Raw genomic sequence first — 21,877 nt, forward strand, 5'->3', positions numbered from 1 at the left:
AGAACTGGAACGTCAAGACATCAAAGAAAAAGGTGGCAGCAGAGGGATGAGTAAGCTCAGCTCTCCAGGCTCGGCCTAGGCCCACAGGCCTTCTCCCGATCCCCCAGCTGGTGGTGGAGCCGGACCAGGGAGCTTAGCCCGAAGAGCCTGGAGAGCTGCCTGGAAGGAAGGCCTGGGACGCTTCCGGGGCATCGTCCTGCTCCCCACACCTGGGGAGGAGCACCGATCACCACACAGCAAAAGCAGAGTCCAGGCCTGGCTCCAACACTCCCCGGGCCACTCAGTCTTCGGCAGCTCCCCTCCCTTCTCTGGTCCCCAGTTTCCCCATCCGTCAGACTCGAGAAGGAGGGCTAAGCCTTAAGATGGCTGGGCAGCAGTCCAGGGGGCACTACAGGTGCATAGACATGTTTTGTTTGGCCCACGTGAGTATAAAATTTTTTTTGAATTATTGTATATTTTTCCAACTTGTAAAAATTAGGAGATTTGATACTAACTTGTACACTTTTGACTCTTTTGCAAAAAAACACACAAAACATGGCAATGCCGGACCTGCTGTCCTATATGGCGGACAAGGGCAGAAGGCAAGTCATAGCCGCCACCTTTGCAAGACACCTAAGTTCCAGCTGTCGACCGTTGCACTCAGCCTGCTGCTTCGTGCCACATGACCATCTGAATACGGGCCCCTCGACTAGGTAATTTTACTTTATTTCAAGAGATGGGCTGCAGGAGCCCTTACCATGGGCCACTATAACCCTAGGGAAAGAAAAGTGAGGCAGGCAGACATGACATGCTTCTTCTCTCTTAACACTCACACTGTGTATAGAGGTTTCAGGGTGTGTCACGGACTTCTGGGAACAGCATCACATGGGGATGCTGGTTAAAACGCATCAATGCCTGGGTCCCAACCCAAATCTGCTAAGACAGACTATCTGGGGGTGGAATGCGGAAATCTGCCTTTTTCACAAACTCCCCAGGGGACCTCTTGCCACATGAAAGCTCTTGAAGAACTGGCGGAAAGAGTAGTCCAAGGCAATTTGCAGCTGTGAGACCCCCGAATCCAATGCACTCAGAGAAGCCTCCAGAAAGGGAATCATTTATGAGCCGCCCTCATCCTCCAGGCACTGCACGAAGCCCTGTCCATCCATCATTCCCTTTCATCTGCACAACAACCCCTAAGTTGGGTGCTATTATTACCCCCATTTAACAGGTGGAGAAGGAGGTCAAGGAATGAGTGTTAAATGACACGGCTAGGAGAGGCAGGGCTGGAATCCACACTTGGACCTGACTCCAAAGTTATTGCGTAAGAACACAGCTGCTAATGTCTTCCCTGTCCAGCTGGGACCAAGAAGGGACTTGCGTCTGAGAGCAAAACCGGGGCAGGTGAGCTATTTTTGCACAGACATGTAATAGGTAAATCTGTGCAACTGTAAGTCAGGACAACGTGGAGAACCTAGAACACACCATGTTCCAGAATCATCTCCACCAAGGCTGGGTGCTGTAGCATGCCAGGGATTCACGGCTCTGGGAGTTCTGCACTGTTGTCATGTGACATTGAGTTTGGCGAAGTAATTTGTGCTATCATGGTCGTAGCTGAGCGCTCGGCACTGGCCTGTGGTGGCTTTGAGCAACTACTCTCCAGTCACAGAACCTGAACCACACGGCCAGAGACTCTGAAATCAGAAACGGAGCTCCGTCAGCTTCTGCTACCAAACTCAAAGGTTTTGCTATTGCTGCTGCTGCTGCTGTTTCTCTGTTTGGTCGTCCTGCTGTCACTGCATCATGGGCCTCTTTGCCACTGACCCTTTCTCTGTCTCTGTCCAGGTCCACACCATGTGCACTGTAAAAGTTGCTGACCCTTAGAAAAGCATCTTGATTCTAATAAGAGAGACAAATGACAGACAGACAAATCTAGAGCCTTAAAAAGTTGAGCGGGAAGCCAGCCTGTTGACCAACTCATCATTTGGAGAGGCAGTGGGAAGGGTGGGTAGGGAGCAGGGAAGGCCTTCCTAGCTCTCCTTCATGGCAAAAATCAGCTTGGGTTACCTCACCCCAAAATGTGCGGGATGACATGGTACAGTTGTGAAGTAACCCCAAGGCTGGAATGGAGTCAGTTTTGTTTTCCTCAAGGCTGTGCTGTTACCTAGTCGCTGAGACCATTCTAGCTTAAACATCCTGGGGATCTAGAGCCTGGCATACACTCGTGGAAGAAGGGGAAGAGGGGAGGAAGGAAGAAATCAATCCGCGTGCAAGCTATTTTTCAGAGAGATAAGAATGAGAGTGTCTTCTGCCATCTCCCCTTCCTACCTCCAAGGACACCACTGCCGCCCTCCAGAGTATAGACTCTGAATTGAATTGTTGATGATTTAATAAGCCCTGCCTCACTCTCCCATTGGAACACCATGTTTTATTCTGTGTTGTCACAAAAAAAAAAAAAAAAATAAGAAGAAGAAGAGAAAGAATAATTATTAGTCAATTAGAGGGCCTTAACACGAGTGCTTTTTAAAAGGACATGTAGACCATTAATTACAGTCAACTATACCTGTTGGCTCGGTGGCTGGATTTCCAGATAAGAGAAGGATGGGGAAATGTCTATGGGTTCCTCATCCCTGAAAGAAAGCGTTTGACGGTGGTACCCAGGAGTGTCCCAGCATCCAGCTTCCTCTCCAGGGAATCTGGTTGTTCACCACTGACCTAATCTGCAAGATTCTTTTCTCATCAAAAGGAGCAAAGTTCAGAGGCCCTTCTCCTTGCCACTGGATAGGAGAGACACAAGTCATAGTTAAATCATGGCATCGCGGAGCCGTGAAATAGCAGGAGTCATGGTTTGCAAGGAAATGAGTACGGAACATTTTGCAGAATGTTCTGGAGGAATCGACCTCTCCTAGGAATACATGTCATTTTTGAGCATTTGTTGGATAAACCCTGGGGAGTTTCTTCACATGGATGTCAGTTGGGGGCCTACCAACCTCTTCAAATGAAATTAAATTACCTTTGCATGCCCCAATCCCAGAGCTGATGAGAATCTAGATCTACCCCAGATTTCTGCTAACCCCCATGAATTGTGTCTGCTGCAAAATTCCTATGTTGAAATCCTAATCCTCAGTGTCTCAGAATGTGACCTTATTTGGGAATAGGGACGACGCAAAGTAATTAGGCCATAGTGAAGCAGGGTGGACCCCTAATCCAATGGGATAATCCAAGATGACTGGTGTTCTTATTAAAAGGGGCAATTTGGAGACAGACGCACACACTCAGGGAGGAAGCCATGTGAAGATGAAGACAGAGATTGAGGAGATGCTTCCATAAGCCAAGGAATGCCAAAAATTGTCCGCAAGCCATCAGAAGCCAGGAGAAAGGCCTGGAACAGACTGTCACTCGTGGCCTCACATGGAAGCAAGCCTGCTGATGCCGTTACCACAGATTTCCAGGCTCCGGAGCCGTGAGACACTACGCTTTGTTGTTTAGGCCAAGTTTGTGCTACTTTGTTAGGACAGCTCCAGCAAACAACGCCACCCCGCTCCACCCCTCCTGAGGATTTGGCGTTCAGGGAGCTTTTGCCTCCAGGAGCCCCTGACTCGATACTCTCCTCCATCACCGTCTCCGATCCCAAAGTGTCCTAGAAGCTCAAACACTTTTCCATGTTTGTCAAAGAGCAGTTTCCCACCTCCTCTGAGGACTTGGCACCTAATCCCACCCAGATCCTCAAGAAAGAAAGCTTCTTCCCAAGCTCTTTTAAACATACTTCTCCAGGCAAAGCTATTTTCTCCTCAATTAGCATGAACTATTAAGAAAATTATTTTTTTTTTCAATCCCATTAAAACAAGAAGGACACAGGCCAAATTTGTCTTCTATGGCTGCAGAGCACACTGCCACACACTTAGCAGCTTAAAACAACACTGACGTGGATTTCAGCCAGGTCCACCGTGTAGGGCCTCACAAGCCTGCAGTTGAGATGTCAGCCGGGCTGTGGTCTCATCTGCTGGCTTGCTGGAGAAGAATATGCCTCTAAACTTGGGTTGTTGGCAGAATCATTTCCTTGTGATTGGAAGACTGAGGACCTTGCTTCTTGCTGGCAGTTAGAGGCTGCCTACAGTTCCCAGACACATAGGCTTTTCCACCATGGCTACCAGCAAGGAGTGTCTCATTCTAGAATGAGTCTGCCAGCAAGATGGAGTCTTACATAGTCCAATATAATCACAGGAGCGATGTCTCATCACCTTCGTCATATTCTCCTGATTGAAGATAAATCACAGGTCCTGTTTACACTCAAGGAGAGGTGCTTACACAGTGGTGTAGGGGAAGAAGTGATCATGGGGGAGCCCCCTTAAGGTCTGTCTGCACATAATAATGTTTGAAACACTAATGGTTGTTCCCCAGCATCTGTCGCAGCTCCCACCTCCAGGGGTGAGCCTGACGGGTCCAAAGATAACCCTTTGCCATGATCTGTTTGGGAGAGAGCATGTGGCCCAGCTCTGGCTACTGTGATGTGCAAAGTCTACTGAGCAACTTCTGTGAAGAATTTCCTTACTCCTAAAATGGAACTAGGGAAAGGGATGATCTCTTTTTCCTTAGACTGTTTCAGTGTTTAGATAGAACCTTGGTTCCGCGGCAACCATCTTGCTACCAGTCTGAGGCTGAAGCTAGCCCTACAGATGGCAGACTGGAAAGATAAAAAGAACCTGAGTCTCTGATGTCATCATTTGGCTGCTGAATCAAGAGCCCATATTCTATTCTGGTTAGACCTAGAATAGGTTTGCTGTTACTTGCAGTCAAACACATCGTGATACAATATGACTGTCCCAGGACAAAATAGCATGGGCCCGTGGTGCCATTTGCACAGAAAATCTTCAACTCCACCAGCGAGTTAGAATTTAAACTGGCTGAGTTTTTACTGAATGTTTTATGGGCAGAAACTGGAAAATAATGTCAATTCTCTACACTGTGTAATTCATAACTGCTGCATGTAATCAGGCTTGGCCACTGCTTCCGAGGAAAATGCACTTTCGTGTCTGAATCGAGCTGGATATTCTCCATTAATCCAAGGGCCAGAGAGTCATTGTAACTGCACTGGAAATTTACTGTATTGAAACATGAAGGTAAAAATCATTGGCCCAGAATAATTCTCTCTTCTCAATTCTTTTTTTTTTTAAAGATTTTATTTATTTATTTGACAGAGACAGCCAGCGAGAGAGGGAACACAAGCAGAGGGAGTGGGAGAGGAAGAAGCAGGCTCATAGCAGAGGAGCCTGATGTGGGGCTCAATCCTAGGACTCTGGGATCACGCCCTGAGCCGAAGGCAGACGCTTAACGACTGAGCCACCCAGGTGCCCCTCTCTTCTAAATTCTTAAAAAAAAAAAAAAAAAAGTGGGGGGATGAGGTAACTGGGTGATGGTCATTAAGGAGGGCACGTGATGTAATGAACACTGGGTGTTACATGCAACTGATGATTCACTAAATTCTACCCCTGAAACTAATAATACAGCATATGTTAACTAAATTGAATTTAAATAAAAATTTTTTTAACTGGGGGAGAGAAACTAATGTTTATTGAATGCCTACAAAGTTCCTGCTATGTTCTGGGACCGTAGACTTCCAGTTAATCCTGACAACCCTAGACAAAGGTTATTTTGCCTATTTTGCTGATAAGGGATTGGTGGCTCAGAGATGACACCACACACATCAGTGAACTTTCATTCAGCATACATTCTTTGTTCCTTTCTGAATTCTCTGCTCTGTTTTCGACATGGTTAGCCCAGGATAGTTTATTCTGGTTAGCACTACCAAGACCGGAGGTGGAGTGAGAGTGTTCCACTCCACTGATGGCAAAGACATCTTGAGTGTCCTTACTGAGTATTTAAAAGTCATTAAAGCTCAGAGATCACGTCTGGGTGCTGTATCCCATTTGTAGTCATTAGCTCCATTTCACAGATTGGATAATGGAGGGTCAGAAATGTTATGCCACTTGTTCAAGGCCACGTAGTGACTAGAGTCAGGTTGATCCAAGATGGATTCAAACACTGTTCTCTTATTCCAGCATCCATACCTCCACCGAAGAGTCCCTTTCTCCCTTCTGAAAGATGGAAACAGAGCCCCTCTGGCAAATTCACCCCCAAGTGGCAGTAGGGGCCACAACCACCCGGAGTGGAGTAAACGCCGTGTGCTACTCAAGGCATTTCAGATTCTCAGGGAGGGTCCCAGAGAGCTAGGGGGAAACTGCTAATTGCTTGTTGGTTCAGGAGAAATGTTATCTCTGTTGAGTCATGTAAGGCCCTTGTGATGTCAGAAAATGCAAACTATGCAGTGTGGCCTGTTTGCCATTTTGTCTTTGCATCAGCAAGCTGACAGCAAAACAGATTGCACAAGTGTTATAAAACTGTTTGGCTCAAGCACCAGAAAGCACTTACGCTGCTTGCTTTCTGTGGTAATTCCAATTTATTGATTTAAATGTTTATTGAGGGTCTGGCTAAGCAAATTCTATGCGTGTTCTATGGTGAATTTCAGATGGATTCTCTGTGGGGACTTTTTTGTGGTTCTTGATATTTCCTTGCTTTTTACTTGGAGGGGGGAGGGTGTCTTTCGATCTTTACTTGGTTTAATAATTCAAACGTGCATATAGTAAAAAATTCACCATTTTAAAGTATCATGATGGGTAAATCTTCCTCTCTCCTCGGAGCCTCAGGCCTCCAGTTTCCCTCCTCGGAGGCAACATCTGTGATGGTTCCAGGCTGGTTGGTACATCTACAAATCTGTATCATCCTTTACACACACGCCCTGCGGAGCGTACTAGACACACTGTTCTGCCCGAGATCGTGTTATTTGTCTTTGAATGGCCACAATATAATTTATTTAACCTGTTCCCAATTAATGGACATTTAGATGGCTTCCATCTTTTTCTCAATATATGATCCTGCAACCAATAGTCTGGTCCTAAAGCCTTTGCTCGTTTGTAAGTATACATGGAGGAGGAATTTCTAGAACCGTCGGGTTGAAGGACAGCACATTTTAATTTTAACAACTAGAACCCAGTGGCTTTGCTAAGTGGTGACACACATGTTTTCGTTGCTCACCCGGCAGCAAGCATGCCTGTTTCCCTACAAACTTACCTGCACAGGGTCTTATCAGCCCACAAATCTGCCAATCTGATAGGGGCAAAGGGCATCTCTTGTAGTTTCAATTGTGTTTTTCTCATTATGAGATTGAGCACCAGACTATCTCTTTAAAAGTCTTCTTTTGCTCTGGGTTTTAATCTTAAAATACCCTAAATCCTCTTAGAAGTAGGTAGGGTCAGATCTTAAATCTAGATGGATTTACATAATGGGTCTCAGAAAGGGATAGGAAAATACATCGGAGTGGGGGATCAAGCTAAATCGGGCCTCCCCCTCAGGGGCCCAGCCCAGCCCTTCTCCCTGCCGCTTTGTAGGGTGTGTCTGAGCCGCTGCTGCCCCGCGTTCTCCCCACGCCCCTCAGCTGCACCCCGTCCGGGCAGTGAGGCCTCGGGACCTCATCAGGCCCTGAAGTTCAGAGACCAGATCTCTGGGTTGGTGGGGGGTGCGGCCTGGGGCACAGCGTCTTGAGCAAATGGGTCAGAGGGTCCCGCATCACAAAACAACCGGTCCCTCCTGAATGCGGCACTAGGGTAGGCCTTTCCAGTGTGCCCTGGCCAGGTCTAACTGTGTGGCCTCTGCACTTTGGGGGAGCGTGGGCCCAATTTGGCAATAAGAGAAGTGACTGCTCCCTTTAGCCTGTTTTTCTAATCACAGCACCCTGTCTTGTCTGCTCTTTCAATTGACCCTTTGTAACCAGCCAATGATGTGGATGGAGATTATTAGCTTGCCCTTTACAGATGAGGAAACAGAAACCCAGAGAGGTTCGGCAACCTGTGGAAGGTAACACAGCCAATGAATGAGAGAGTTTAATTCAAACCCAGGCCTGTTTGACTCCGGAGCAGGGCTCCGGGGCTACTTCCTGACGGCTGGTCTTCATCCTAAGGCTCAGATGCTGGGTTCCGGAAGCTTCCTGGGCCACATGGGGAAGTCTGAACGACCAGCCCGGCCCTCAGAGAAACAAGAGTCAGTCCCCAGACTGAACCTACCCCCGGACAAGGTTTTTCCACACAAAGTGCATCCCTGAACCCTAACAGTACCCCAAAAAATGGGAATTCAGGCTGGCATGTTAATTAGTGTAGAGCTAGAATTGGACCTCAGGCTGACCCGATTTCAAATCTAGAGCCCCTTTTTCACCTCCCCCATCCCCCGGGAAAGTAAAAAGTCCCCCTAACAAATGAGAGTCTGATCCCAAACGCATGAGCTCTGCGACACCAGCCACTCTGCCTCTCTCCCCAAGAGAAAGGGGTCTCCTGCGAGGCCCCAGTGTTATCTGGGCAGAGAAAGTGAGTTTGAAGACCTCACACTCCATCTGGACTTTATCAGCTGCTTTCCTGGGTAGGATTACAGTAAACGATTATCTGCAGATCTGGAGCCGGCAGGAACTTTGAAGGCCCCAATTGCCAAGGGGGTGGTGAGCTGGGGGAGGGCCTGGAGACACAGAAGATGAAAAAGCAGCCCAGGCATCTTATCTCCGTCCTGAAATCAAACAGGCTGAGCCAGCGCAGGGAGAGCGAGCTCCCCTGTCTGCGAGGCAGACAGTCCCCAGCCCTCGCCGGCCACCAAACGATGAAGAGGGGGCCCCAGGAAGACTTTGCACTGTCCTCTCATCCTCTCTCCTGACTTCTCTTCATTTGCTTTCTTCATTCATTCACTCAAGGTTCTGCCCACCAGTTACCATAGCTGCGAGGCAAGGAGCTCTCACTCTGAGCTCTCACTCTGCATTCATCTTCCCATTTAATCCTCACAATGACCCTGTGGGAAAGGTGCCAGAACTAGCCCCATTTTAGAGATGAGGAAACTGAGACCCCAAGAGGTCACATGATTGGCCTAGGATCCCACGGCTAGTAGATGGCAGCATGTAGATTTTCTTACAGCTTCATGCATCCATTCCTCCATGTTCCCCTTATCCCTGTGGAATTTGTTTACTCATTCCCTTTAGTTTTCCCTTTACTTGTTCGTTTAAAACTTCCCTCTCCACTTTGTTATGCATTACCCCCTTCTTCCGTCCTTCTGTCTCTTCTCCCCTTCCATGACCATTTACTAAACACCTACTATGTGCCTGGCCACCATGACATCAGGCCATGGGGTTCCGGACAGGTGGCTTCTGGGGAGGGAGATGGGAGAGAGCACCTCATCCATGATAATTCCCTTCAGATGGGCCTGTTGGGCTGCGCCTCCTATACCTTATTCATCCCACTGTTGACTTGATTCTACGCTTGGATAATCGGATCCGGAGACGTCTTGACCAAGCAAGTCTTGAGACTGACTTGGTGAGGAAATCAAAATGGCCTAGGAAAAAGAAGGCAACTACTTGGGGTTTCAGGTGCTGCCTGAAGCTCTCCTTATTCTTATAGTTCTGACCTCCATTCCTTCAAGGAACATCCGTGAGGATCTACCCAATCTTCCCGCCGCCCAAAGCACCCAGTTCCTTTCCTTTCCTCCGGTTGTCTCTGCTTGCATGCCCCCCAACTCTAGACCATTCACTCCTGGAGGCAGGGATTTGGCATCAAAGCTCCTGTGTTCACAACCTGGGCTCAATTACTTCCAAACCAGTCTTACTCACCAGTCCTCTAGCACCTGGTACAGGCCTTGGCAGACTAGATGCTCCTACGTGCAGCCCTGAATGGGAGCACAGCGTCATCGTCTATAACTTCCGTTCACTTACTCGCTGCAGCGGCCAGTGTCCCGAGCGCCACAGTACTGCATCCTTAGATCACTTTCATTTCTACTTAGGGAATCACCAGTCCCCCTCTAGGTACGGTCGAGATGTTGTTGTCACCCAAAGGGATCGCCTCTTGCCTCACAGTCTCAGGTACACAAGTGACCTTGGCTATGATGACCAAGTTCTCTCTCCCTGAACTTGGAGTCTTAAGCCAAGTGACATAGAGAAAGGAAAACTGAAAAGAACAGCGGAAGCATAATCCTTCCCATCACAGATGAGACTGTCCACCAGCTCCGGCTCTCAGGACCCCCAAAGCACCCACACTTTCTGTCCTTTTCCGAGTCTACCTTCCTAACCATTTTATGAACTATTCAGCATCCTTCCAACACACCCCTTCTCTGCCTCGGTCAGTGAATGTCTGTTTCTGGGCTTGCAAAGAACAAACCCGAATGATGCCCCATGGCACGGTTCCCAGTGCCAGCACTGGGGAGGTGACCAGAAATGCCCACGTCACCTCCTCGGTCTCCTCCTTTTCTGGAATTCCTCGGCCTGCTCCCTTTTCTGCCCCTGCAGCAAGGTCTCCCACCTCTGTCTCCCCACCAGGCCTCCTCAATGTATCTCATTCCCCTGCCCGTCTTCCCATGAAGACTGGGAACACTGGGGTGAGCTGCTGGCCCTCAGTGGGTGCTGCCCAACAGGTACATGATGACTTGAACTGAACCTCACTGTAACCTGGATTTTCCCCGGATTAGGATCATTTATCTACCTTGATAACATTTAGAGAAAGTTAAAAAAAAAAAAGAAAGGACTTTGAAGAGATCTTCATATGGATTCTAAATGTTACACATATTTTCCATGTCCATGGCCCGAGTTTGGTGTTTCAGACCACATTACTGTCAGGCATTCTCAGCTTTGTACATGTATTTCCTTTTCTATCTCTGCATCTTCCTACCTGGTACTTACTGTGGAATTTGAAATGTTTCTGTGGCTGCAAACGAGAAGGGAAAAAAAGCAATGCAATAAGAGGGGATGGGATGATTCAGGACTGACTGAGGAATGAGGCCATACAGAGGTACCTGTCATGAATCCTCATTTTCTACAAGCCACGTGCTGTTTCTAAGAGCACCACATTATCTCATGAACTCTCGTAACAAGCCTGTAGTAAATCAATTATCATCCCCATTTCACAGATTAGGAAACTGAGGTTTCAAGAGTCAATTGCCTAAGGATGTCCTGCTAGTGGGAAAGTTTTAAACCCAAATGGTCCTTGCACACAGGCATGCCTAATGCAAGCAGAGGGCAGGGGAGATGAGACTAGATGGGCAGACAGCCAACGAGATATAGGAGGACCTCTGGTGTGCCAGGCCCAGGGTTAGATATTCTATTGACGTGACTTCACTTACACCTTCCCAGGTAAGGAAACTGGGCTTGGGGAGATGGAGAGGTTTGCCCAGGGTCATACAGTGAGGAAATGAATGGACTCAAACCCACACTCCGTCCTTTTCACAACTCTAGGACTCCACAAACTCCCAGTGGGACCCTCATTTTTAGAAGGATTTGAAAGATAGAGCTTTTGAAAGATAGAGCTTTCTCCCCTGAAGTGTGTACTCCTCCTTCCTCTCGCCTCTCCGTCCAGATTCCCAGTGAAGATTCGCAGCCCTGCCCAGCCTGAAATCCCACCGGGAGAATGTCAACTTAATCTGGCTCAAGGTTCACACAAGGTTTACGGAACCCGCAACGGGCACCAAACCCTCCAAAATTGAAGAGTGACTCATGAACGTGCCCTCAAGGAGCTCACGAGTCCTGGGGGCAGAAGAAGAAATCCAAGTAACTCTATGACTGTATAGAAAGTGCCAAAGGTGTCGGAGAGTGGGGGGTGGGTGGGTGCGTGTTACACGCCTGGGTTCTGGGGTCAGGACTAGGGGTGAGAATCTGTCCCAGGCCCGTCCAGCTGGGGAATCTCCACCAGAGCGTTTCATCCTTCGGTGAAATGGAGATAATGAGGGCAAACTTCCCAGAATTGCTGGCGCCTTAAATATGGACCTACCGGTAGCGCCTGGCCCACAGACAGTGCAGTCCGTGTTACATAAGTACCAGGACCAAGAGGAGGCTGGTGGCAAAAGTGGCTGCGTCTTACAGGCCCTGGGTGTGTGCCAGCAGGGAGCGCCCGCAGGGAAAAGGCAGAGCTGCAGCCAGCGGTGGGGGTACGGGGAAGGCAGGGAGGAGTGACGTTTGGGGCAACATTTCCAAATAAAGTGCAGGAAAAGGAAACAGTTGGCAAGTTGGGCCAGGACCATATCTCTGTGGTCTCTGAGCGCCGTTCCAAGGGGACTGCAGCCACCTGCCAGTTCAGCACCTGCCGGACTTCGGTCACGCGGGCTCTGCCGCCAATGTCAGATTGTCACATCCACATAGCACCTGCAAAATTATTTACTTGCTATTTCTCTTTAAGATAAATCCCTCCTTTTTCAAAAAACATTAAAAGACATCTATTCTAAAAGGATATTTTTTAAAGATTTTATTTATTTATTTTAGAGCGAGCGAGTGCATGCACGAGAGCAGGGGGAGGGGCAGAGAGCAGAGGGAGAGGCAGAGAATCCCAAGCAGACTCCCCGCTGAGTGTGGAGCCCGATGTAGGGTTCAGTCCCATGACCCATGAGATCATGAACAGAGCTGACATCACAACTTGGACCCTCAACTGACTGAGCCACCCAGGAGCCCCGGAAATTTTCTTTTAATCACTGATGGAGATGGAAATCTACCTGCCATAGGGAGAGACTAATTGTCCAAATAAACAATGTTCAAGTCTCACCGAACCCTCTTGGCAGCAGACCCTGAGCCCCTGTGCATTGGGTAAAAACCTTGACTGGTCTCCTCACCTTTCTCAGACTGGCCTGCCCGATTCTGTGAGCTGTTCAGCTTGCTTCGAGAGTAGTTCTCTAGATCTGATTCTATCCTTGCTCCAGGAGGCATTATGTCTACCTCCCTAATAGCTTCTCAAGCAATAACATTTTACTGGGTAAAAGAGCCAAGAATGGGCAAGACCTGGTGCTGATTCATAGCAAGATTCCAAACAAACCCAGGTTCTCTCTGGGTAGTCCAGACATCAACCTCCCTCCATTCTGCTCTCAGAAAGCCAGTTTCTAAGAACCACGCTATCCTATTATATCTCATTGTCTCCCACAGCACCGTTCATTCATTCATTCATTCATTCACTCATTCATTCAACAGCTATCCTTTGAGTGCCTACTATGTGCCAAGCCTTGTTCTAGGTACTGACAGTACAACAGTGAACAAAGATCAGTGGGTCTTTGTTCTCCTTGGGTAGACAGGTAATAAACTCTGAATCAAGTAAATACATGAGATCATGATGAGGTTAATGAGAAAGTAACATGGCGGCAGTGTCATGGTGACTTGATGTGGAGGCAGGTGTCAACACCAGATAGGGTGGACAGGGATGGTATCTCTGAGGAGATGAGAGGTGAGCTGAGACCTGAATGACAAGAGGAAACCAGCCAATGGAAAGTTCTGGAAGCAGAGCCTTTTTTGGTCCAACAGGGCTAGAAGAACATTTCTGTCAGAGGGAGCAGCAGGAAGGTGAAGGTGCCCTGATAGAAGGAACAGTGAGAACAACACAAGTGGCAGGGGCTGGGAAACAGGAGCTCAGTGTCAGCTACGTCCAATGTGCAGTGTCAGTCAGACGCTCAAACCTATTCCTGCTCTTCTCCACAAACACATAAGGTCAGCATTATTAGTGTGCCCCAGCTTACAGACGGGAAAAGCTGAGGCTCGGGATGGCTCCCAGAGAGTAAGGGGCAGAGCTGGGTGAGAATCTGTGATTTAGGACGCCAAAGCCTGCATTACCCCAGCTTCCCCAGGCCACAGTGCAGGTCACAGACAGAGGTTGAGACTCTCGCACCCAGATATCTTATTTACTCTACATAGGTTTTGAAAAATTAGTTTGAACTGGTGATCAGCTCTTAAAGATAAGACTTCACCCAAAAATCTGGCCCTCTGGCTTCTGAAAGTATTTGAAGATCTGATGATAGCAGGGCCATGTTTTTAATGGCAACAATGAGCCAGAGCAGTAGTCCTATCCCCTTTAGATCAGCATGGGCTCTGTTTTTCCACAGCCCCCACCTCTCCCTATTGCTTACCCCAGGACCCTTCATTCCTCTGCATTACAATCTTGGCCTCTCTGTGCTTTCGGCTTTTCAACCTCATCTCTCCATTAATGAAACAAGCAGGCAGACTCACGGAGCCCCGCAAGCAAGGGGTCACCAGCGGAATTACGTTACAACTCCTGGCTGGAACACTCTCCTGCCATTCTGATACGATCATTTTGTGCAAACAGTAGGAAATGTTCATAAGAGCTGGGACAAGGCCGTGGTGAAGAGGTCAGGCCTGGAGTTTAACCCCAGCTGTAAGCCCTCGTTGTGGGGCTCTGGGTAAGTCCTCAAGCCTCTGTCTCCTCATCTTCAAAGTGAATAAAATGACAATACCTACTTTACAAGCATGAGGAGAGGGGGGAAATATAATAATCTAGGCGACGTGGTTGGCCCACTGCTTGTTCCATGGTGAGTATCCAATAGACGGCAGGCGTGATGGTCCTTTTCATGTTACAAGGGGCCTGTTTCGTGATTGTTCTTTGGAATGAAAAATGCTCCTTTAGAAACCTCACTTTTCTCCACGTCCAGGGCACACAAAGTAACCTGGCCCCAACACTTGCTGTCTTCTTCCACAAGGGTCTGCGCCCCAGAGTCCCATTTTGCCTCATCCTACCCAGCGTTCCAGATCTTTCTCTTCACTTCAGTCTCACCGCCCTGAGACCCAGTGCTTTCTGGCTCCGTGTCTGAGGCCAGGCAGCACTGGGAACAAGAGTCTGAATCCCATTTGCATGACATGAGCGCAGTCGGGACTTTTATTCTTTCTCTGGGTGTGTGTCAGTTCGTGCTCCGCACAAAAGAACCACTCAGCATTGCTTTTTCAAGCCGAGCTTTAAAAGGCTTATTTGCCATGACATCCAGCACTTGTAATTTGAGGTCATACCCCGAGGAAGAGTTGCTAAATCTGTGTAAAACGTCCCTGACTCCTTTTCTTACAGATTCTGTCAGATTATCTCTTTAAGAATTCTAAACCTATTTTGTTTGAGGTGGTTTTAGGCTAATGTACATTCCCCAAACATTTCTTTGTTGTCGAAAATAAAGCAATTGAGAGAGTTCCCCATCGAATGAGACACTTTGTAAGAGCTCTGTACGAAAGACAACTCCCTCTATTCTGAGGAGCAGCTTTGAGAGAGAGGAAAAAACGTGCATCATGTTTAAGTTACTCGGACAATAACGAGAAGCATCGACTGAGGTCCTGGGTGAGCCGCGGGGTGCTCCCGTGTTCTCCCACCTCCCCATCCTGGGCATGACATGAGAGGGACGACATTTGTCAAGAAGCAGAAAAGATGGGGGGCGCCTGGGTGGCTCAGCCGTTAAGCATCTGCCTTCGGCTAGGGTCATGATCCCAGGGTCCTGGGATCGAGCCCCGCTTCGGGCTCCCTGCTCAGCGGGGAGCCTACTTCTCCCCCTCCCACTCCCCCTGCTTGTGTTCCCTCTCTCGCCGTATCTCTCTGTCAAATAAATAAATAAAATCTTAAAAAAAAAAAAAAAAAGGCAGGAAAGATGGGCCAAGTCAGTCCCCGAAAGCACGGGGCTGGAACCCGGGTCTGCTGGGCTCAACCTCACGCTGGGGTGCTTATTCATTCTGCACAGGTGAGGCCTCATGCTGGGCACTGGTCTTACGGAATCAGATAAGCCAGGTCCCTGTGCTCAGAGCGCTCCTAGGCTTATTGGAGGTGAGAGTGAGGCCACAAATGTACAATTCAAGGACCACAGTGCTCCAATGGAGGCATGTGGGGGCCCTATGGGGACCGAGGCAGGGAAGCTAGCTCCTCCATGATGGTCAAGGGAGGCTTCCTGGAGGAGGTGTTCCAGCAAAGTCCTGAAGGAAGAAAGAATGGCCAGAGCAAAGTTCTGAGGTGGGAAGAGCAGGGGGCATTGGGGAAATGTGGAAAGCACGGGGAGGACAGTGAGGGATCACCAGGGGCCAACAGACAGGCCCTGTGGGCTGTGCTCAGAAGCCTAGATTGCTACATGCAGGGTTCTGAGTGGACCCGGCCCAGGCTTGGCGATTTCATTTCATCCAGTTCTGATGGCTGTAACTCAGGCCCCACCGCTCTCTTCCTCAAGGCTGTTGTCGTGGGATGTCTTGTCCTTCTCCCCAGCTTCTTCCAAACCAGCACAAGCTCCCTGAAGGGCGCCAGCACGCAGAGGAGAAGGCAGCGCTCACACCCATGTGTCTGCTGAGGTGACCCCCGCACCCCTGCATACCGGTAGAAGATCACACACGGTCCACATGATGACAGAGGCAGAGCTAAGCAAGGGGACACACAAGCAAGCAGACACAGCCTCACAAACTCACAGCCACAGCCACACACAGAGGTACATAGATAATCGACAGACAACCATTGGACGCACAGAGACAGGCACGGAAACCCACGGGACTCTTACCCATAAACACACTGGCGACGGCCTCTCTCAGTTTTCTCTGCCTCTCTGTCTCTGTGTCTCTCTTTCACACACACACACACACACACACACACACACACACAAGATACACAGTGGAAACTGGAATCAGAAGAGCCTCCGACACTCTCTCCTTTTTTCTTCCACCAGAAGATTATCCCTGCCATTCTGAAAGCTGACATATGAATGAAACACGTAGTCCCAGACGTGGTCCCAGACGGGTAGTTACAGAAGCCTTATGTGCTTCTGGCAGAAGAGGGGCCGTTCTGGGCTGGGACACCCCAAGGGGGCCGAGGTGGGGAAAAAAAGGTGGTTTTCCTATAGAAACACAGCCTGACACCCAAAACTGGAGACTTGGGGTTTGTCTCTCTAGAGGGAGGCGAGCAGAGTTAGGCTGTCTCAGGGACCCCAAATGTGTCCTATTTCCCCACCATGCCCACCACGCTGATCCCTGGTGACTTGGTTGGGGGGAAAAATTGGCCACAAGCAAGTTGGTCAATCTGATAACTGGGCAGAATGTTGATTGGTTGAAAAATGAAAATTTTCATTTGCCATTTGTCAAGTCTTATTAATTTTGGTGCAGAATTGGGTGGTTTGGCAACTGACTGAGATTCTTTAAGAATTTCAACTATGCTACAGGGTTTGTTTTCTCTTTGCAGGGGAAGTATGTTTATATCTAATCCATTTTCAGATCATTTGTACTTTTACTATTTGTGATGAATATTAAGGTCACACTTAACTCATTTATTTTACTCATCCATTCAACACATGCTTACTGGGAGTCCAATATGATGGGTATTCCTCTAAGGTCTGGGTGGGCATTCAAGTGTGAGCGAAGTTGACAAAGTCCATTCCATCAGGCAGCACACATTTCAGTGGAAGAGGGAAGCATCAAATAAACAGACATGTAACTATTGAATGATGTGTGTAAATGCCATGAAGAAGGAACAGCAAAAGGATCAGGAAAGGCCTAGCTAAAGGGGTGACAATTAGCAGAGACCTCAATGCACTGGGAGAGTCACACATGCATCCAGGGCAAGAGCATCTCAGCACAGCAGGTGAGATGTGCAAAGGCCCTGGGGTGGAAGAGTCTTGGTGTGTTTGACAACAGCAAGGAGAGCAGCGTGGGTAGTCCACAGTGAACAAGCAAGAACAAGGTAGGACATGAGCCTGAAGAAGCAGCCAGGGCCTAGTGGCACAAGGGCTCCTAGACCACAGTTGGCCTTGGTTTCAGCCTAAATATGTAATGGGAAGCCATTGGAGGTCTGAGAACCAATGTGATCCATTTAAATTTTAAAGGAGCAGCTCTGGCTGCTGTATGCAGAATAGCCTGGAACGGGGGAGGAGGGTGGCTAGGGGCGGAGGGTTACGACTGTGATACCCAGTTAGGAGGGTATCGCAGTCATGCCAGTAAGGCTGGTAGGAGAATACCTCTACATCCACCCAGAGGAACTCTCTGCTACAATCCGTGGCAAAAGCCACAAACTAAATGCGAGAAACAAAGATCTGTTAGGACCCACCCAATGTCCATGAGAAAGACATCATTGAATTATTGCATTTTATAGACCTACTATGTGCCTAGGAGTGTGCACAGAATTTTATATAAAACATCTCCCTTAATCCTTCTAGTCACCCTTCGAGGTAGATGCTATTATTCCCTCAACCTCGGCGTGCACCAACTCGGAACTATATCACAAAACCAGAAAGGGCAGAATTGGCTTGAAATAAATAAAATAGGTTTAAGTAAAAAAATATATATATATATATTATTTTTCACCAGAGACTGAAAAAACGTTTGAGCTTATTCTTTTTGTTTCTTTCTTAGCATAAATATAATGCATTCTCATCTTAGAAATAGTAAAATAGAGAGAGAGAGAAGCAAAATAAATGCATAAAGAGCCCCCATAGTCTCATTTCCTTCCCACCTACTCCCTGACACAGATGTGACCACGCCCTTTTGTGCAGACACAATATTTTGCTACACAAATGAGCTCCTGCCATACCCACTATTTGGTAACATCCCATAGTTCACTTAAATCACCTTCATAGAAGAATTTACCTCAACGATTTCCTCTTTTCCTGGCCATGTGGTTTGTTCTCTTATAAATGAATATTTATTGTGTCCCCAACTTTTCCCTATTACAATGAAGGGCAAGAAAAAATTATTGAAAATAATGCAGAAATAAAATAGAAAATCCTATGGGAAAAAATCCAGAAATGCTTTGCCTAGAGGAAGACAAATTTGTAAGCGATGTTTTAAAAGCGAACTATTGGTGGGGCACCTGAGTGGCTCAGTTGGTCGAGTATCTGACCCTCGGTTTCCACTCAGGTCATGATCTCAGAGTCATGAGATCGAGCCCCGATTCAGGCTCTGTGCTGGGTGTGGAGCCTGCTTGAGATTCTCTCTCTCCCTCTCCATCTGCCTTCCCCGCCTTCCCTCTCTTAAAAAAAAAAATGCTAACTATTGGAGATATGCATTTTCAACCAGATTTTTGTTTTGATCATGTTGTCCTGTTAGCCCCTCAGCTTTCCACCAGATCTTTTCAACCAAATCACTCATTTGGTCAAATTCACTTTGGCAAAAGAGTTTTTCTGGCTGAGTCAGATGAATAATACCATTATTATGAATTATTACTATTTATTTCACTTTGCATATGTGTGCAGTAGCCCCATTGCAGAACTTGTTTTAATTAATCCTCCCAGTCACAGCTAGATGAGTCAGGATGGCCTTCCCCAACTCATGGAAATGGACTCAGAGGTTCAAGGGATAAGGTCAAAGTCCAAGGTTACCTGGCTGGGAAGTGGGAGGCGTAGAATCTGAGCTTAAACCATCCCGGTTGCCTGCACATGGGCTTCTGTCATTGCCACACACTGAGACGTGCAGCAAACACAGCACACAGTAGGTCTTCAGAAACCATCAGTCGTTCCCTGGCCCCACTCTCCCTCAGAGCATTAATTGCTAGTGAGGGAGAGCTAATACTAGGCTTCTGATAAAATCTTTACTGATTCTAAAACCTTTCTCTTCTTCAAGTACAACAGAGGTTTCCAGAAGTATAATTTCAGTTACTGAACCTAGCAACTAATTTGTCTATATTAAAAGGTGTTTATGGTAAGGCTGTGGTGCTGTGGAGAGCATCTTTTCATTTATATGCTTTTAATCTTGGTTTATAATGTGAGCTGTCATGAAACATAATAAAATTAAATATAAAGGAGAGGAGAGAGAAAGAACAGTCTCTCAGGGACGGCTGGTTTGACTGGGTCAGAGCCGGCTATTACTTGACTGGAAATCCATTCAGAGGTACACGGGGAGCCTGGGGAGATCAACAGCCTAACCGAATGCACCTGTAGAAAGGAGGGGATCCCTCAGAGGCCATGCAGGGCTGTGGTGTGTAACTGGTACTGGGCCAGGAGTCGGGACACCTGGGCATGGCCCTCAGGCAAGTCATGTCAAGGGGGTTAGATGTGGTCGTTCAATCACTCCATTTCATGGCTCATTGCACGTGTGTGCATGGGTCACAGCTCTGGGGTCCAGTTCTGCGCAGGCCAGAGGGAAGTCTGAGATACGAGGTGCATCCCCCACGGCCCAGCCCCCAGGGAGCGGGGGACCAAGGACAGAAGACAATCTGTCAACATGTCTACACAGGGCATATGCTTGCTGGAGAAGGGGGCTTGTTCCTGGGAATACAGGGGATGATGAGAATGTTGCCGTTTTAACTTTTCTTTCCATGATAAGATAAGCAATATTTTAACTGTCATAAAGGGGAAAAAAATCTTCCTTTTTTGGAAACTGTGAGATCGTCAATAAGAGCATAGGAAGACTTCCCCCACAGTGGTAAGCGGCGTTTGTCAACTGGGGCTGGGCTGTACACAGCATGCCCAGAAGATGGGGACAGTTCAGGAGCCCTTTCACCAACAGGTGGACATGAACGGGTACGAGAGGAGTAAGTGGGGGCCAACAGAAGGTGGGTCACTGGGAGCCTGTGTGCCAGGCTGAGGGCTGACTCTAGCCGGGGGCAGACAGGCCCAAACCTCTGACTCCTGCATTGCTTCCTCTGGGGAGGAGGGTCTACTCCTAGCTCTGACTGCCCCACACGCAGCTAGCCCCCAAGCTGGGGACAGTAGGTGCTGGAAGAATAGCGAGGACAACCAGAAGATTGCAGGTGAAGTCACCTGGCGCGTGGTTGGCGCTCATTAAGGGCCAGCTCTCTCCTCCTTTGTCTTCCTCCGAGGGGTTTGATTTGGTCTACAATGCACCCCAAGCTTATTAGGGATCAGTGGTCCCAGAGGTTCTCCTCAAGATGGCCCAACGTTGGCTCGCGGCAGACGGTGCTACACCCAGGGCTGCACGAGTAGGTGAGGTACAAGAAGCCTGGCCGGGGGCTCCTCCAGGGGGAAGAGGTGCAGCTGTGGGGCGGGCCTGCCTTCCCGGTTCTGTTTGTTCTCTGCAGGAATCCTGACCAACTGTCTAATGGCAATGTGTGGCTGGGACAGACCTCTCTGACGTTCCATAGCACCCATCATCTCAGCCAGCCACTCCGCCTTCAGTCCTGCACCCTGCAGAGGCATCTGGCCATGGGGCCTCTGCCCAGATCCCAAACGCTGCCTAGGGAATGTCTGTTAGGGCATCCTGAATTAACGCAAGCATCCTGCAGGCTTGGGCCAGAGTCCAAGGGCACAGGCCGAGTGGCTAGCCTGACAGCTGCTCTCTAGGAAAGCTGGGTTCGGGCCGCACATGTGCCCAAGCACGGCTCCCTAAGACCTAGTGCTTAGAGAGTCCTGTTTCAGTGTCAAACTTTTAACCCAGCACTTTTGGCGAAATAGGCTTTTTTCTCCCGTGTTGATTTTTTTCTTGGAATGGCCACAGGCTCAGTAAATCTTTGCTTTGCACATGGAAGCCATTTCCCCACATTTCCACTGATCTGTTCACTCATCCAGCCAATGCATGCTGGTTCAGCGCTTACTCGATGCTGTTCCAGGAGTAAAGTCTTAGGCAGGAAGGAGGAAAAGGCCCCTGTGCTGGAATGGCTGTTCCCAAAACCTGTCACTCGTACCTTCCAGATACTGTCAGGCGTTATAAGAGGCAAGCTTTGAGGAGCTGCTTCCAACCCCAGCTGGATGAGCTCTGTACCCAAAGAGATCAAGGTGGAATCCTACTTCTACCATTTCCTGCTCTATGAGAGTCTGAGAAACACCCATATTCCCTCCCTGGGGGTGAAGCCTTCTCTTAAAGGGAAACCACCGGGATGTCCAAAGCTTGCTGCAAGGTGCATGACGTAAGGTGTGTAGGGACGTTAGTGCGGAGAAGCGTAGGAAGGGCCCGGCTGCAGCTGCTACTTTATTTGGGCAACTGCATGACCTCGACACACCTGTTTCCGGAACCCTAAAATGGTGACAGTAAGACCCATCTACCAAGCTTTAATACAGGGATGAAAGAAGATAGCATTTGTAAGAGGGATTTTGAATAATGACAACATTTGAAATAGACATAAGCAATTAACACACAGCACAATGCAGTACAACTGGTCGGAGGGAAACA

Source organism: Ursus arctos, unplaced genomic scaffold, assembly GCF_023065955.2.
Source record: "Ursus arctos isolate Adak ecotype North America unplaced genomic scaffold, UrsArc2.0 scaffold_15, whole genome shotgun sequence".
Taxonomy (NCBI): domain Eukaryota; kingdom Metazoa; phylum Chordata; class Mammalia; order Carnivora; family Ursidae; genus Ursus; species Ursus arctos.